The following is a 17,876-nucleotide window of genomic DNA, read 5'->3' as shown; positions in this document are numbered from 1 at the left end:
CACAGAAAGGACTCAGTTCAGACACGGGAACTAATACCGCAAAGCAGGAGACATACAGGACTTAGTTCAGACACGGGAACTAATACCGTAAAGCAGGAGACATACAGGACACAGTTCAGACACGGGAGCTGACACCGCAAGGCAGGAGACATACAGGACACAGTTCAGACACGGGAGCTGACACCGCAAGGCAGGAAACATACAGGACTTAGTTCAGACAGGCCTGGAAACAAGCCTCCAGGAAAGGCGGACAGGGAAACAAAGACGGGACCTGGCACCTTCAGAGTGCAAGCACACACTGAAAGAAACACATATGCTCAGGCAGGGATAGAAGGGAGCTGCTGAGCTATATACCAAGTGTCAGACAGCAATTGGCTGAGGACGCACAAGGGGTGTGACCCACAGCAGGTACAAAAGACAGGAAGTGATCGGGCGCCGCCCTTAAGCAGCAGAGACAGACACAAACAGACAGCATGGAGGGAAGCCAGAGAGACATTCTGGACAGGAGATCAAGTGCGCCCTCTTGCACAGTGGGAGATGGACCACCATGCAAGGACGCCGCCAGGTATGTTACAGTACCTCCCCCCTTACGCCCCCTCTTCTTCAGGCCTGCCAGAATCTTCCGCAGGGAATTCGAGGACCAGTCGTTCACTGGGTTGGAGGGGAACAGAGACTTGAGGGTAATCTCTGCTTCGAGGTACATCTTGTCAAGCTCACAGGAAGAAATAGACGGGTTATCAGGTACATAATGAGGAAAAGTCACTGTCTCTTTGTTATCTGGTGGTACCCCGGAGGATTCAGGAAACAACTGGAGGTCCTCCGCCGGGTCAGAAGAGTACAGAGGCTCAGAGAAAACATCTGCTTCAGAGTACACTAGGTCGGACTCACTGGAGGAAGCCGGCGAGGTATCAGGTACAGGAAATAGGAAAGTCTCTGTCCATTCACCACCAGGTGGCACCCCGAAGGGTTCTAAACACAACTGGAGGTCCTCCGCCTGGTCGGAGGGGTGTAGAGACTCGGGAGTAACTTCTGCTTCGGAGAACACTAGGTCGGACTCACTGGAGGAAGCAGGCGAGGTATCAGGTACAGGAAATAGGAAAGTCTCTGTCCATTCACCACCAGGTGGCACCCCGAAGGGTTCTAAACACAACTGGAGGTCCTCCGCCTGGTCGGAGGGGTGTAGAGACTCGGGAGTAACTTCTGCTTCGGAGAACACTAGGTCGGACTCACTGGAGGAAGCAGGCGAGGTATCAGGTACAGGAAATAGGAAAGTCTCTGTCCATTCACCACCAGGTGGCACCCCGAAGGGTTCTAAACACAACTGGAGGTCCTCCGCCTGGTCGGAGGGGTGTAGAGACTCGGGAGTAACTTCTGCTTCGGAGAACACTAGGTCGGACTCACTGGAGGAAGCAGGCGAGGTATCGGGTACCGAGTATAGGAAAGTCTCTGTCCATTCACCACCAGGTGGCACCCCGAAGGGTTCTGAACACAACTGGAGGTCCTCCGCCTGGTCGGAGGGGTGTAGAGACTCGGGAGTAACCTCTGCTTCGGAGTACACTAGGTTGGACTCACTGGACGAAGCGAGCGAGGTATCAGGTACAGAGTATAGGAGAGTCTCTGTCCTTTCGTTACCAGGTAGCACCCCGAAGGGTTCAGGAGGTCTCAGGGAGGACAGACCCAGGCATGACTGCTTGCCTCTAAGTCTAGCACGTCTGGACTGCCTCTTGAGGTTGGGAGAAGTATTCCGGAAAGCGTAGTCACCCTGTGAGGATTCTGGGTGGGCAGTAGTCTCATTGGGCTGGAGAACTATTACGCTACCCACACACATTACCCATTGGGGCTGCTCCGGGATATTGGGAAGTGAAGCTTCAGCAGGAGCCTCCGGGTTAGGATCATCGAAGACCATTAGAAAGGCCACCAGGAAGGCCATTAGGTCCCGGAGGATCGGATCCTGTGTCTCATATAGGGGGTTGATCCATTCCAAGGCATCCCCCGCCAGGTAAGACATAATAAAGGCCACTTTAACCCAATCGGAAGGAAAATAAAGAGGGTAGGCCTTAAAGTGTAGCATGCATTGCTCCACAAATGCACGACACTGTCTTGGATCCCCATAGTAACGTGGCGGATCCGCAGGAACGAGAGCTGATAGATCCATCTGGACGAGTGAGTAATTCGCCTGGAACTCAGCTAAAGGAAAAAAAATTTATTTATTTATTTTAATGCATGTATTCGCTGGAAAAACTTCTCAGAGAGTGAAGGCCGTGGGGCTCAACGGGAACCATGGCCTGAGCATGCTGTTATGCACACGCCCGGGCTAGAGCGGCGTGTGCATGTGATTGGTAGTGATTCCACTGGACCGTGCCGGAGAGTGAATACCTGGAGGGGCGTAACTAAGTATCTGCCCGATCCGACCAGGGTCGCACGACGGCATACGACGCCAGAGCACCAAGGAGGAACCGAGCAGAGGGACCAGGTGCTACTCCAGGACAGACCCCGGACACGGCTGTTGACCCACACAGGGGAATACAGGAACAGACTGGTAGACTGGCACACAGACTGGGATGCAGGCAGGCGGATATGCAGGCAGGCGGGTATGCAGGCAGGCGGGTATGCAGGCAGGCGGGTAAAGGTAAGCACAGATAGAGTGCAAACGGGGAGGCACTAGCAGGTAGGAACACAGGCGGGATAGGACCCAGTACACACTGGGACTCAGGAACAATACAGGCAGAGAGGTACAGGCAAGCACAACTAAAGTGCAGACAGGGCTGAGCAGGGAGGACAGGGCTCTGTTCACACTGAACAGACAGGAAGGGAAAGGCAGAGCCAGACACCCACAGGGTACTTGCAGTGAAGTAGCGAGTGGACCACAAACTCACAAACGGGAGTACAGAGACAACAGGCAGGAGTTAGGTACAAGTTCAGACTCTGCAGAAAAAGGAAGGGAACGGGCATAGAGGCAAAACAGGTAAAGGATAGGAGAGAGTTCAGACTGGAACTGAGTGTACGGAGAAGACCGACACTGCAGCGGGATACAGGAGCGGGTCTGGGAATACTGCCCCCAGAGAGGCGGGACAAACAGGCAAGGAGCGTGTTCAGACAGGACAGACAAGATACACAGAAAGGACTCAGTTCAGACACGGGAACTAATACCGCAAAGCAGGAGACATACAGGACTTAGTTCAGACACGGGAACTAATACCGTAAAGCAGGAGACATACAGGACACAGTTCAGACACGGGAGCTGACACCGCAAGGCAGGAGACATACAGGACACAGTTCAGACACGGGAGCTGACACCGCAAGGCAGGAAACATACAGGACTTAGTTCAGACAGGCCTGGAAACAAGCCTCCAGGAAAGGCGGACAGGGAAACAAAGACGGGACCTGGCACCTTCAGAGTGCAAGCACACACTGAAAGAAACACATATGCTCAGGCAGGGATAGAAGGGAGCTGCTGAGCTATATACCAAGTGTCAGACAGCAATTGGCTGAGGACGCACAAGGGGTGTGACCCACAGCAGGTACAAAAGACAGGAAGTGATCGGGCGCCGCCCTTAAGCAGCAGAGACAGACACAAACAGACAGCATGGAGGGAAGCCAGAGAGACATTCTGGACAGGAGATCAAGTGCGCCCTCTTGCACAGTGGGAGATGGACCACCATGCAAGGACGCCGCCAGGTATGTTACAGATTTTAAGTGCAATAATTACAAGTGCAGTTAGACCATGGCCGGAAGCTGTTAATCCACTCTCCTCTCTTCTTCTTCACACAGGTATTTAATCCATCCATCCGTTTGTGTGCTGTCTGATAAGTGTGAACAGAGTCATATTCTCTAGCAACATTTTCCCATGGTATTTAATTGTTTGGTCCTGCATCTTTTTGTCTTTTTGTTTTGTTTCTATTTTAAAATGTTCAAAGCCTTCTCTTTCACTGGTTTATGGCCTCTGTGTTTATCTTACATAGCATTGCCTGCTCTAGCCCAGTGCTAATTGGCTAATTACTCAGTATGACCAACTGGTGCTGGCCTCTAGCAGACATTTCATTTCATATATATTCAGCTCTGGCTGGGAATAGCACGCGTGCTGGGTCACGCGTGCAATAGATTTTAAGTGCAATAATTACAAGTGCAGTTAGACCATGGCCGGAAGCTGTTAATCCACTCTCCTCTCTTCTTCTTCACACAGGTATTTAATCCATCCATCCGTTTGTGTGCTGTCTGATAAGTGTGAACAGAGTCATATTCTCTAGCAACATTTTCCCATGGTATTTAATTGTTTGGTCCTGCATCTTTTTGTCTTTTTGTTTTGTTTCTATTTTAAAATGTTCAAAGCCTTCTCTTTCACTGGTTTATGGCCTCTGTGTTTATCTTACATAGCATTGCCTGCTCTAGCCCAGTGCTAATTGGCTAATTACTCAGTATGACCAACTGGTGCTGGCCTCTAGCAGACATTTCATTTCATATATATTCAGCTCTGGCTGGGAATAGCACGCGTGTTGGGTCACGCGTGCAATAGATTTTAAGTGCAATAATTACAAGTGCAGTTAGACCATGGCCGGAAGCTGTTAATCCACTCTCCTCTCTTCTTCTTCACACAGGTATTTAATCCATCCATCCGTTTGTGTGCTGTCTGATAAGTGTGAACAGAGTCATATTCTCTAGCAACATTTTCCCATGGTATTTAATTGTTTGGTCCTGCATCTTTTTGTCTTTTTGTTTTGTTTCTATTTTAAAATGTTCAAAGCCTTCTCTTTCACTGGTTTATGGCCTCTGTGTTTATCTTACATAGCATTGCCTGCTCTAGCCCAGTGCTAATTGGCTAATTACTCAGTATGACCAACTGGTGCTGGCCTCTAGCAGACATTTCATTTCATATATATTCAGCTCTGGCTGGGAATAGCACGCGTGCTGGGTCACGCGTGCAATAGATTTTAAGTGCAATAATTACAAGTGCAGTTAGACCATGGCCGGAAGCTGTTAATCCACTCTCCTCTCGTCTTCTTCACACAGGTATTTAATCCATCCATCCGTTTGTGTGCTGTCTGATAAGTGTGAACAGAGTCATATTCTCTAGCAACATTTTCCCATGGTATTTAATTGTTTGGTCCTGCATCTTTTTGTCTTTTTGTTTTGTTTCTATTTTAAAATGTTCAAAGCCTTCTCTTTCACTGGTTTATGGCCTCTGTGTTTATCTTACATAGCATTGCCTGCTCTAGCCCAGTGCTAATTGGCTAATTACTCAGTATGACCAACTGGTGCTGGCCTCTAGCAGACATTTCATTTCATATATATTCAGCTCTGGCTGGGAATAGCACGCGTGCTGGGTCACGCGTGCAATAGATTTTAAGTGCAATAATTACAAGTGCAGTTAGACCATGGCCGGAAGCTGTTAATCCACTCTCCTCTCTTCTTCTTCACACAGGTATTTAATCCATCCATCCGTTTGTGTGCTGTCTGATAAGTGTGAACAGAGTCATATTCTCTAGCAACATTTTCCCATGGTATTTAATTGTTTGGTCCTGCATCTTTTTGTCTTTTTGTTTTGTTTCTATTTTAAAATGTTCAAAGCCTTCTCTTTCACTGGTTTATGGCCTCTGTGTTTATCTTACATAGCATTGCCTGCTCTAGCCCAGTGCTAATTGGCTAATTACTCAGTATGACCAACTGGTGCTGGCCTCTAGCAGACATTTCATTTCATATATATTCAGCTCTGGCTGGGAATAGCACGCGTGCTGGGTCACGCGTGCAATAGATTTTAAGTGCAATAATTACAAGTGCAGTTAGACCATGGCCGGAAGCTGTTAATCCACTCTCCTCTCTTCTTCTTCACACAGGTATTTAATCCATCCATCCGTTTGTGTGCTGTCTGATAAGTGTGAACAGAGTCATATTCTCTAGCAACATTTTCCCATGGTATTTAATTGTTTGGTCCTGCATCTTTTTGTCTTTTTGTTTTGTTTCTATTTTAAAATGTTCAAAGCCTTCTCTTTCACTGGTTTATGGCCTCTGTGTTTATCTTACATAGCATTGCCTGCTCTAGCCCAGTGCTAATTGGCTAATTACTCAGTATGACCAACTGGTGCTGGCCTCTAGCAGACATTTCATTTCATATATATTCAGCTCTGGCTGGGAATAGCACGCGTGCTGGGTCACGCGTGCAATAGATTTTAAGTGCAATAATTACAAGTGCAGTTAGACCATGGCCGGAAGCTGTTAATCCACTCTCCTCTCTTCTTCTTCACACAGGTATTTAATCCATCCATCCGTTTGTGTGCTGTCTGATAAGTGTGAACAGAGTCATATTCTCTAGCAACATTTTCCCATGGTATTTAATTGTTTGGTCCTGCATCTTTTTGTCTTTTTGTTTTGTTTCTATTTTAAAATGTTCAAAGCCTTCTCTTTCACTGGTTTATGGCCTCTGTGTTTATCTTACATAGCATTGCCTGCTCTAGCCCAGTGCTAATTGGCTAATTACTCAGTATGACCAACTGGTGCTGGCCTCTAGCAGACATTTCATTTCATATATATTCAGCTCTGGCTGGGAATAGCACGCGTGCTGGGTCACGCGTGCAATAGATTTTAAGTGCAATAATTACAAGTGCAGTTAGACCATGGCCGGAAGCTGTTAATCCACTCTCCTCTCTTCTTCTTCACACAGGTATTTAATCCATCCATCCGTTTGTGTGCTGTCTGATAAGTGTGAACAGAGTCATATTCTCTAGCAACATTTTCCCATGGTATTTAATTGTTTGGTCCTGCATCTTTTTGTCTTTTTGTTTTGTTTCTATTTTAAAATGTTCAAAGCCTTCTCTTTCACTGGTTTATGGCCTCTGTGTTTATCTTACATAGCATTGCCTGCTCTAGCCCAGTGCTAATTGGCTAATTACTCAGTATGACCAACTGGTGCTGGCCTCTAGCAGACATTTCATTTCATATATATTCAGCTCTGGCTGGGAATAGCACGCGTGCTGGGTCACGCGTGCAATAGATTTTAAGTGCAATAATTACAAGTGCAGTTAGACCATGGCCGGAAGCTGTTAATCCACTCTCCTCTCTTCTTCTTCACACAGGTATTTAATCCATCCATCCGTTTGTGTGCTGTCTGATAAGTGTGAACAGAGTCATATTCTCTAGCAACATTTTCCCATGGTATTTAATTGTTTGGTCCTGCATCTTTTTGTCTTTTTGTTTTGTTTCTATTTTAAAATGTTCAAAGCCTTCTCTTTCACTGGTTTATGGCCTCTGTGTTTATCTTACATAGCATTGCCTGCTCTAGCCCAGTGCTAATTGGCTAATTACTCAGTATGACCAACTGGTGCTGGCCTCTAGCAGACATTTCATTTCATATATATTCAGCTCTGGCTGGGAATAGCACGCGTGCTGGTTCACGCGTGCAATAGATTTTAAGTGCAATAATTACAAGTGCAGTTAGACCATGGCCGGAAGCTGTTAATCCACTCTCCTCTCTTCTTCTTCACACAGGTATTTAATCCATCCATCCGTTTGTGTGCTGTCTGATAAGTGTGAACAGAGTCATATTCTCTAGCAACATTTTCCCATGGTATTTAATTGTTTGGTCCTGCATCTTTTTGTCTTTTTGTTTTGTTTCTATTTTAAAATGTTCAAAGCCTTCTCTTTCACTGGTTTATGGCCTCTGTGTTTATCTTACATAGCATTGCCTGCTCTAGCCCAGTGCTAATTGGCTAATTACTCAGTATGACCAACTGGTGCTGGCCTCTAGCAGACATTTCATTTCATATATATTCAGCTCTGGCTGGGAATAGCACGCGTGCTGGGTCACGCGTGCAATAGATTTTAAGTGCAATAATTACAAGTGCAGTTAGACCATGGCCGGAAGCTGTTAATCCACTCTCCTCTCTTCTTCTTCACACAGGTATTTAATCCATCCATCCGTTTGTGTGCTGTCTGATAAGTGTGAACAGAGTCATATTCTCTAGCAACATTTTCCCATGGTATTTAATTGTTTGGTCCTGCATCTTTTTGTCTTTTTGTTTTGTTTCTATTTTAAAATGTTCAAAGCCTTCTCTTTCACTGGTTTATGGCCTCTGTGTTTATCTTACATAGCATTGCCTGCTCTAGCCCAGTGCTAATTGGCTAATTACTCAGTATGACCAACTGGTGCTGGCCTCTAGCAGACATTTCATTTCATATATATTCAGCTCTGGCTGGGAATAGCACGCGTGCTGGGTCACGCGTGCAATAGATTTTAAGTGCAATAATTACAAGTGCAGTTAGACCATGGCCGGAAGCTGTTAATCCACTCTCCTCTCTTCTTCTTCACACAGGTATTTAATCCATCCATCCGTTTGTGTGCTGTCTGATAAGTGTGAACAGAGTCATATTCTCTAGCAACATTTTCCCATGGTATTTAATTGTTTGGTCCTGCATCTTTTTGTCTTTTTGTTTTGTTTCTATTTTAAAATGTTCAAAGCCTTCTCTTTCACTGGTTTATGGCCTCTGTGTTTATCTTACATAGCATTGCCTGCTCTAGCCCAGTGCTAATTGGCTAATTACTCAGTATGACCAACTGGTGCTGGCCTCTAGCAGACATTTCATTTCATATATATTCAGCTCTGGCTGGGAATAGCACGCGTGCTGGGTCACGCGTGCAATAGATTTTAAGTGCAATAATTACAAGTGCAGTTAGACCATGGCCGGAAGCTGTTAATCCACTCTCCTCTCTTCTTCTTCACACAGGTATTTAATCCATCCATCCGTTTGTGTGCTGTCTGATAAGTGTGAACAGAGTCATATTCTCTAGCAACATTTTCCCATGGTATTTAATTGTTTGGTCCTGCATCTTTTTGTCTTTTTGTTTTGTTTCTATTTTAAAATGTTCAAAGCCTTCTCTTTCACTGGTTTATGGCCTCTGTGTTTATCTTACATAGCATTGCCTGCTCTAGCCCAGTGCTAATTGGCTAATTACTCAGTATGACCAACTGGTGCTGGCCTCTAGCAGACATTTCATTTCATATATATTCAGCTCTGGCTGGGAATAGCACGCGTGCTGGTTCACGCGTGCAATAGATTTTAAGTGCAATAATTACAAGTGCAGTTAGACCATGGCCGGAAGCTGTTAATCCACTCTCCTCTCTTCTTCTTCACACAGGTATTTAATCCATCCATCCGTTTGTGTGCTGTCTGATAAGTGTGAACAGAGTCATATTCTCTAGCAACATTTTCCCATGGTATTTAATTGTTTGGTCCTGCATCTTTTTGTCTTTTTGTTTTGTTTCTATTTTAAAATGTTCAAAGCCTTCTCTTTCACTGGTTTATGGCCTCTGTGTTTATCTTACATAGCATTGCCTGCTCTAGCCCAGTGCTAATTGGCTAATTACTCAGTATGACCAACTGGTGCTGGCCTCTAGCAGACATTTCATTTCATATATATTCAGCTCTGGCTGGGAATAGCATGCGTGCTGGGTCACGCGTGCAATAGATTTTAAGTGCAATAATTACAAGTGCAGTTAGACCATGGCCGGAAGCTGTTAATCCACTCTCCTCTCTTCTTCTTCACACAGGTATTTAATCCATCCATCCGTTTGTGTGCTGTCTGATAAGTGTGAACAGAGTCATATTCTCTAGCAACATTTTCCCATGGTATTTAATTGTTTGGTCCTGCATCTTTTTGTCTTTTTGTTTTGTTTCTATTTTAAAATGTTCAAAGCCTTCTCTTTCACTGGTTTATGGCCTCTGTGTTTATCTTACATAGCATTGCCTGCTCTAGCCCAGTGCTAATTGGCTAATTACTCAGTATGACCAACTGGTGCTGGCCTCTAGCAGACATTTCATTTCATATATATTCAGCTCTGGCTGGGAATAGCACGCGTGCTGGTTCACGCGTGCAATAGATTTTAAGTGCAATAATTACAAGTGCAGTTAGACCATGGCCGGAAGCTGTTAATCCACTCTCCTCTCTTCTTCTTCACACAGGTATTTAATCCATCCATCCGTTTGTGTGCTGTCTGATAAGTGTGAACAGAGTCATATTCTCTAGCAACATTTTCCCATGGTATTTAATTGTTTGGTCCTGCATCTTTTTGTCTTTTTGTTTTGTTTCTATTTTAAAATGTTCAAAGCCTTCTCTTTCACTGGTTTATGGCCTCTGTGTTTATCTTACATAGCATTGCCTGCTCTAGCCCAGTGCTAATTGGCTAATTACTCAGTATGACCAACTGGTGCTGGCCTCTAGCAGGCATTTCATTTCATATATATTCAGCTCTGGCTGGGAATAGCACGCGTGCTGGGTCACGCGTGCAATAGATTTTAAGTGCAATAATTACAAGTGCAGTTAGACCATGGCCGGAAGCTGTTAATCCACTCTCCTCTCTTCTTCTTCACACAGGTATTTAATCCATCCATCCGTTTGTGTGCTGTCTGATAAGTGTGAACAGAGTCATATTCTCTAGCAACATTTTCCCATGGTATTTAATTGTTTGGTCCTGCATCTTTTTGTCTTTTTGTTTTGTTTCTATTTTAAAATGTTCAAAGCCTTCTCTTTCACTGGTTTATGGCCTCTGTGTTTATCTTACATAGCATTGCCTGCTCTAGCCCAGTGCTAATTGGCTAATTACTCAGTATGACCAACTGGTGCTGGCCTCTAGCAGACATTTCATTTCATATATATTCAGCTCTGGCTGGGAATAGCACGCGTGCTGGGTCACGCGTGCAATAGATTTTAAGTGCAATAATTACAAGTGCAGTTAGACCATGGCCGGAAGCTGTTAATCCACTCTCCTCTCTTCTTCTTCACACAGGTATTTAATCCATCCATCCGTTTGTGTGCTGTCTGATAAGTGTGAACAGAGTCATATTCTCTAGCAACATTTTCCCATGGTATTTAATTGTTTGGTCCTGCATCTTTTTGTCTTTTTGTTTTGTTTCTATTTTAAAATGTTCAAAGCCTTCTCTTTCACTGGTTTATGGCCTCTGTGTTTATCTTACATAGCATTGCCTGCTCTAGCCCAGTGCTAATTGGCTAATTACTCAGTATGACCAACTGGTGCTGGCCTCTAGCAGACATTTCATTTCATATATATTCAGCTCTGGCTGGGAATAGCACGCGTGCTGGGTCACGCGTGCAATAGATTTTAAGTGCAATAATTACAAGTGCAGTTAGACCATGGCCGGAAGCTGTTAATCCACTCTCCTCTCTTCTTCTTCACACAGGTATTTAATCCATCCATCCGTTTGTGTGCTGTCTGATAAGTGTGAACAGAGTCATATTCTCTAGCAACATTTTCCCATGGTATTTAATTGTTTGGTCCTGCATCTTTTTGTCTTTTTGTTTTGTTTCTATTTTAAAATGTTCAAAGCCTTCTCTTTCACTGGTTTATGGCCTCTGTGTTTATCTTACATAGCATTGCCTGCTCTAGCCCAGTGCTAATTGGCTAATTACTCAGTATGACCAACTGGTGCTGGCCTCTAGCAGACATTTCATTTCATATATATTCAGCTCTGGCTGGGAATAGCACGCGTGCTGGGTCACGCGTGCAATAGATTTTAAGTGCAATAATTACAAGTGCAGTTAGACCATGGCCGGAAGCTGTTAATCCACTCTCCTCTCTTCTTCTTCACACAGGTATTTAATCCATCCATCCGTTTGTGTGCTGTCTGATAAGTGTGAACAGAGTCATATTCTCTAGCAACATTTTCCCATGGTATTTAATTGTTTGGTCCTGCATCTTTTTGTCTTTTTGTTTTGTTTCTATTTTAAAATGTTCAAAGCCTTCTCTTTCACTGGTTTATGGCCTCTGTGTTTATCTTACATAGCATTGCCTGCTCTAGCCCAGTGCTAATTGGCTAATTACTCAGTATGACCAACTGGTGCTGGCCTCTAGCAGACATTTCATTTCATATATATTCAGCTCTGGCTGGGAATAGCACGCGTGCTGGGTCACGCGTGCAATAGATTTTAAGTGCAATAATTACAAGTGCAGTTAGACCATGGCCGGAAGCTGTTAATCCACTCTCCTCTCTTCTTCTTCACACAGGTATTTAATCCATCCATCCGTTTGTGTGCTGTCTGATAAGTGTGAACAGAGTCATATTCTCTAGCAACATTTTCCCATGGTATTTAATTGTTTGGTCCTGCATCTTTTTGTCTTTTTGTTTTGTTTCTATTTTAAAATGTTCAAAGCCTTCTCTTTCACTGGTTTATGGCCTCTGTGTTTATCTTACATAGCATTGCCTGCTCTAGCCCAGTGCTAATTGGCTAATTACTCAGTATGACCAACTGGTGCTGGCCTCTAGCAGACATTTCATTTCATATATATTCAGCTCTGGCTGGGAATAGCACGCGTGCTGGGTCACGCGTGCAATAGATTTTAAGTGCAATAATTACAAGTGCAGTTAGACCATGGCCGGAAGCTGTTAATCCACTCTCCTCTCTTCTTCTTCACACAGGTATTTAATCCATCCATCCGTTTGTGTGCTGTCTGATAAGTGTGAACAGAGTCATATTCTCTAGCAACATTTTCCCATGGTATTTAATTGTTTGGTCCTGCATCTTTTTGTCTTTTTGTTTTGTTTCTATTTTAAAATGTTCAAAGCCTTCTCTTTCACTGGTTTATGGCCTCTGTGTTTATCTTACATAGCATTGCCTGCTCTAGCCCAGTGCTAATTGGCTAATTACTCAGTATGACCAACTGGTGCTGGCCTCTAGCAGACATTTCATTTCATATATATTCAGCTCTGGCTGGGAATAGCACGCGTGCTGGGTCACGCGTGCAATAGATTTTAAGTGCAATAATTACAAGTGCAGTTAGACCATGGCCGGAAGCTGTTAATCCACTCTCCTCTCTTCTTCTTCACACAGGTATTTAATCCATCCATCCGTTTGTGTGCTGTCTGATAAGTGTGAACAGAGTCATATTCTCTAGCAACATTTTCCCATGGTATTTAATTGTTTGGTCCTGCATCTTTTTGTCTTTTTGTTTTGTTTCTATTTTAAAATGTTCAAAGCCTTCTCTTTCACTGGTTTATGGCCTCTGTGTTTATCTTACATAGCATTGCCTGCTCTAGCCCAGTGCTAATTGGCTAATTACTCAGTATGACCAACTGGTGCTGGCCTCTAGCAGACATTTCATTTCATATATATTCAGCTCTGGCTGGGAATAGCACGCGTGCTGGGTCACGCGTGCAATAGATTTTAAGTGCAATAATTACAAGTGCAGTTAGACCATGGCCGGAAGCTGTTAATCCACTCTCCTCTCTTCTTCTTCACACAGGTATTTAATCCATCCATCCGTTTGTGTGCTGTCTGATAAGTGTGAACAGAGTCATATTCTCTAGCAACATTTTCCCATGGTATTTAATTGTTTGGTCCTGCATCTTTTTGTCTTTTTGTTTTGTTTCTATTTTAAAATGTTCAAAGCCTTCTCTTTCACTGGTTTATGGCCTCTGTGTTTATCTTACATAGCATTGCCTGCTCTAGCCCAGTGCTAATTGGCTAATTACTCAGTATGACCAACTGGTGCTGGCCTCTAGCAGACATTTCATTTCATATATATTCAGCTCTGGCTGGGAATAGCACGCGTGCTGGGTCACGCGTGCAATAGATTTTAAGTGCAATAATTACAAGTGCAGTTAGACCATGGCCGGAAGCTGTTAATCCACTCTCCTCTCTTCTTCTTCACACAGGTATTTAATCCATCCATCCGTTTGTGTGCTGTCTGATAAGTGTGAACAGAGTCATATTCTCTAGCAACATTTTCCCATGGTATTTAATTGTTTGGTCCTGCATCTTTTTGTCTTTTTGTTTTGTTTCTATTTTAAAATGTTCAAAGCCTTCTCTTTCACTGGTTTATGGCCTCTGTGTTTATCTTACATAGCATTGCCTGCTCTAGCCCAGTGCTAATTGGCTAATTACTCAGTATGACCAACTGGTGCTGGCCTCTAGCAGACATTTCATTTCATATATATTCAGCTCTGGCTGGGAATAGCACGCGTGCTGGGTCACGCGTGCAATAGATTTTAAGTGCAATAATTACAAGTGCAGTTAGACCATGGCCGGAAGCTGTTAATCCACTCTCCTCTCTTCTTCTTCACACAGGTATTTAATCCATCCATCCGTTTGTGTGCTGTCTGATAAGTGTGAACAGAGTCATATTCTCTAGCAACATTTTCCCATGGTATTTAATTGTTTGGTCCTGCATCTTTTTGTCTTTTTGTTTTGTTTCTATTTTAAAATGTTCAAAGCCTTCTCTTTCACTGGTTTATGGCCTCTGTGTTTATCTTACATAGCATTGCCTGCTCTAGCCCAGTGCTAATTGGCTAATTACTCAGTATGACCAACTGGTGCTGGCCTCTAGCAGACATTTCATTTCATATATATTCAGCTCTGGCTGGGAATAGCACGCGTGCTGGGTCACGCGTGCAATAGATTTTAAGTGCAATAATTACAAGTGCAGTTAGACCATGGCCGGAAGCTGTTAATCCACTCTCCTCTCTTCTTCTTCACACAGGTATTTAATCCATCCATCCGTTTGTGTGCTGTCTGATAAGTGTGAACAGAGTCATATTCTCTAGCAACATTTTCCCATGGTATTTAATTGTTTGGTCCTGCATCTTTTTGTCTTTTTGTTTTGTTTCTATTTTAAAATGTTCAAAGCCTTCTCTTTCACTGGTTTATGGCCTCTGTGTTTATCTTACATAGCATTGCCTGCTCTAGCCCAGTGCTAATTGGCTAATTACTCAGTATGACCAACTGGTGCTGGCCTCTAGCAGACATTTCATTTCATATATATTCAGCTCTGGCTGGGAATAGCACGCGTGCTGGGTCACGCGTGCAATAGATTTTAAGTGCAATAATTACAAGTGCAGTTAGACCATGGCCGGAAGCTGTTAATCCACTCTCCTCTCTTCTTCTTCACACAGGTATTTAATCCATCCATCCGTTTGTGTGCTGTCTGATAAGTGTGAACAGAGTCATATTCTCTAGCAACATTTTCCCATGGTATTTAATTGTTTGGTCCTGCATCTTTTTGTCTTTTTGTTTTGTTTCTATTTTAAAATGTTCAAAGCCTTCTCTTTCACTGGTTTATGGCCTCTGTGTTTATCTTACATAGCATTGCCTGCTCTAGCCCAGTGCTAATTGGCTAATTACTCAGTATGACCAACTGGTGCTGGCCTCTAGCAGACATTTCATTTCATATATATTCAGCTCTGGCTGGGAATAGCACGCGTGCTGGGTCACGCGTGCAATAGATTTTAAGTGCAATAATTACAAGTGCAGTTAGACCATGGCCGGAAGCTGTTAATCCACTCTCCTCTCTTCTTCTTCACACAGGTATTTAATCCATCCATCCGTTTGTGTGCTGTCTGATAAGTGTGAACAGAGTCATATTCTCTAGCAACATTTTCCCATGGTATTTAATTGTTTGGTCCTGCATCTTTTTGTCTTTTTGTTTTGTTTCTATTTTAAAATGTTCAAAGCCTTCTCTTTCACTGGTTTATGGCCTCTGTGTTTATCTTACATAGCATTGCCTGCTCTAGCCCAGTGCTAATTGGCTAATTACTCAGTATGACCAACTGGTGCTGGCCTCTAGCAGACATTTCATTTCATATATATTCAGCTCTGGCTGGGAATAGCACGCGTGCTGGGTCACGCGTGCAATAGATTTTAAGTGCAATAATTACAAGTGCAGTTAGACCATGGCCGGAAGCTGTTAATCCACTCTCCTCTCTTCTTCTTCACACAGGTATTTAATCCATCCATCCGTTTGTGTGCTGTCTGATAAGTGTGAACAGAGTCATATTCTCTAGCAACATTTTCCCATGGTATTTAATTGTTTGGTCCTGCATCTTTTTGTCTTTTTGTTTTGTTTCTATTTTAAAATGTTCAAAGCCTTCTCTTTCACTGGTTTATGGCCTCTGTGTTTATCTTACATAGCATTGCCTGCTCTAGCCCAGTGCTAATTGGCTAATTACTCAGTATGACCAACTGGTGCTGGCCTCTAGCAGACATTTCATTTCATATATATTCAGCTCTGGCTGGGAATAGCACGCGTGCTGGGTCACGCGTGCAATAGATTTTAAGTGCAATAATTACAAGTGCAGTTAGACCATGGCCGGAAGCTGTTAATCCACTCTCCTCTCTTCTTCTTCACACAGGTATTTAATCCATCCATCCGTTTGTGTGCTGTCTGATAAGTGTGAACAGAGTCATATTCTCTAGCAACATTTTCCCATGGTATTTAATTGTTTGGTCCTGCATCTTTTTGTCTTTTTGTTTTGTTTCTATTTTAAAATGTTCAAAGCCTTCTCTTTCACTGGTTTATGGCCTCTGTGTTTATCTTACATAGCATTGCCTGCTCTAGCCCAGTGCTAATTGGCTAATTACTCAGTATGACCAACTGGTGCTGGCCTCTAGCAGACATTTCATTTCATATATATTCAGCTCTGGCTGGGAATAGCACGCGTGCTGGGTCACGCGTGCAATAGATTTTAAGTGCAATAATTACAAGTGCAGTTAGACCATGGCCGGAAGCTGTTAATCCACTCTCCTCTCTTCTTCTTCACACAGGTATTTAATCCATCCATCCGTTTGTGTGCTGTCTGATAAGTGTGAACAGAGTCATATTCTCTAGCAACATTTTCCCATGGTATTTAATTGTTTGGTCCTGCATCTTTTTGTCTTTTTGTTTTGTTTCTATTTTAAAATGTTCAAAGCCTTCTCTTTCACTGGTTTATGGCCTCTGTGTTTATCTTACATAGCATTGCCTGCTCTAGCCCAGTGCTAATTGGCTAATTACTCAGTATGACCAACTGGTGCTGGCCTCTAGCAGACATTTCATTTCATATATATTCAGCTCTGGCTGGGAATAGCACGCGTGCTGGGTCACGCGTGCAATAGATTTTAAGTGCAATAATTACAAGTGCAGTTAGACCATGGCCGGAAGCTGTTAATCCACTCTCCTCTCTTCTTCTTCACACAGGTATTTAATCCATCCATCCGTTTGTGTGCTGTCTGATAAGTGTGAACAGAGTCATATTCTCTAGCAACATTTTCCCATGGTATTTAATTGTTTGGTCCTGCATCTTTTTGTCTTTTTGTTTTGTTTCTATTTTAAAATGTTCAAAGCCTTCTCTTTCACTGGTTTATGGCCTCTGTGTTTATCTTACATAGCATTGCCTGCTCTAGCCCAGTGCTAATTGGCTAATTACTCAGTATGACCAACTGGTGCTGGCCTCTAGCAGACATTTCATTTCATATATATTCAGCTCTGGCTGGGAATAGCACGCGTGCTGGGTCACGCGTGCAATAGATTTTAAGTGCAATAATTACAAGTGCAGTTAGACCATGGCCGGAAGCTGTTAATCCACTCTCCTCTCTTCTTCTTCACACAGGTATTTAATCCATCCATCCGTTTGTGTGCTGTCTGATAAGTGTGAACAGAGTCATATTCTCTAGCAACATTTTCCCATGGTATTTAATTGTTTGGTCCTGCATCTTTTTGTCTTTTTGTTTTGTTTCTATTTTAAAATGTTCAAAGCCTTCTCTTTCACTGGTTTATGGCCTCTGTGTTTATCTTACATAGCATTGCCTGCTCTAGCCCAGTGCTAATTGGCTAATTACTCAGTATGACCAACTGGTGCTGGCCTCTAGCAGACATTTCATTTCATATATATTCAGCTCTGGCTGGGAATAGCACGCGTGCTGGGTCACGCGTGCAATAGATTTTAAGTGCAATAATTACAAGTGCAGTTAGACCATGGCCGGAAGCTGTTAATCCACTCTCCTCTCTTCTTCTTCACACAGGTATTTAATCCATCCATCCGTTTGTGTGCTGTCTGATAAGTGTGAACAGAGTCATATTCTCTAGCAACATTTTCCCATGGTATTTAATTGTTTGGTC

Source organism: Phyllobates terribilis, unplaced genomic scaffold (assembly GCF_046119375.1).
Source record: "Phyllobates terribilis strain yellow unplaced genomic scaffold, ASM4611937v1 Scaffold_7__3_contigs__length_470593459, whole genome shotgun sequence".
NCBI lineage: Eukaryota > Metazoa > Chordata > Amphibia > Anura > Dendrobatidae > Phyllobates > Phyllobates terribilis.
Note: the sequence above shows the minus strand (reverse complement) of the source record.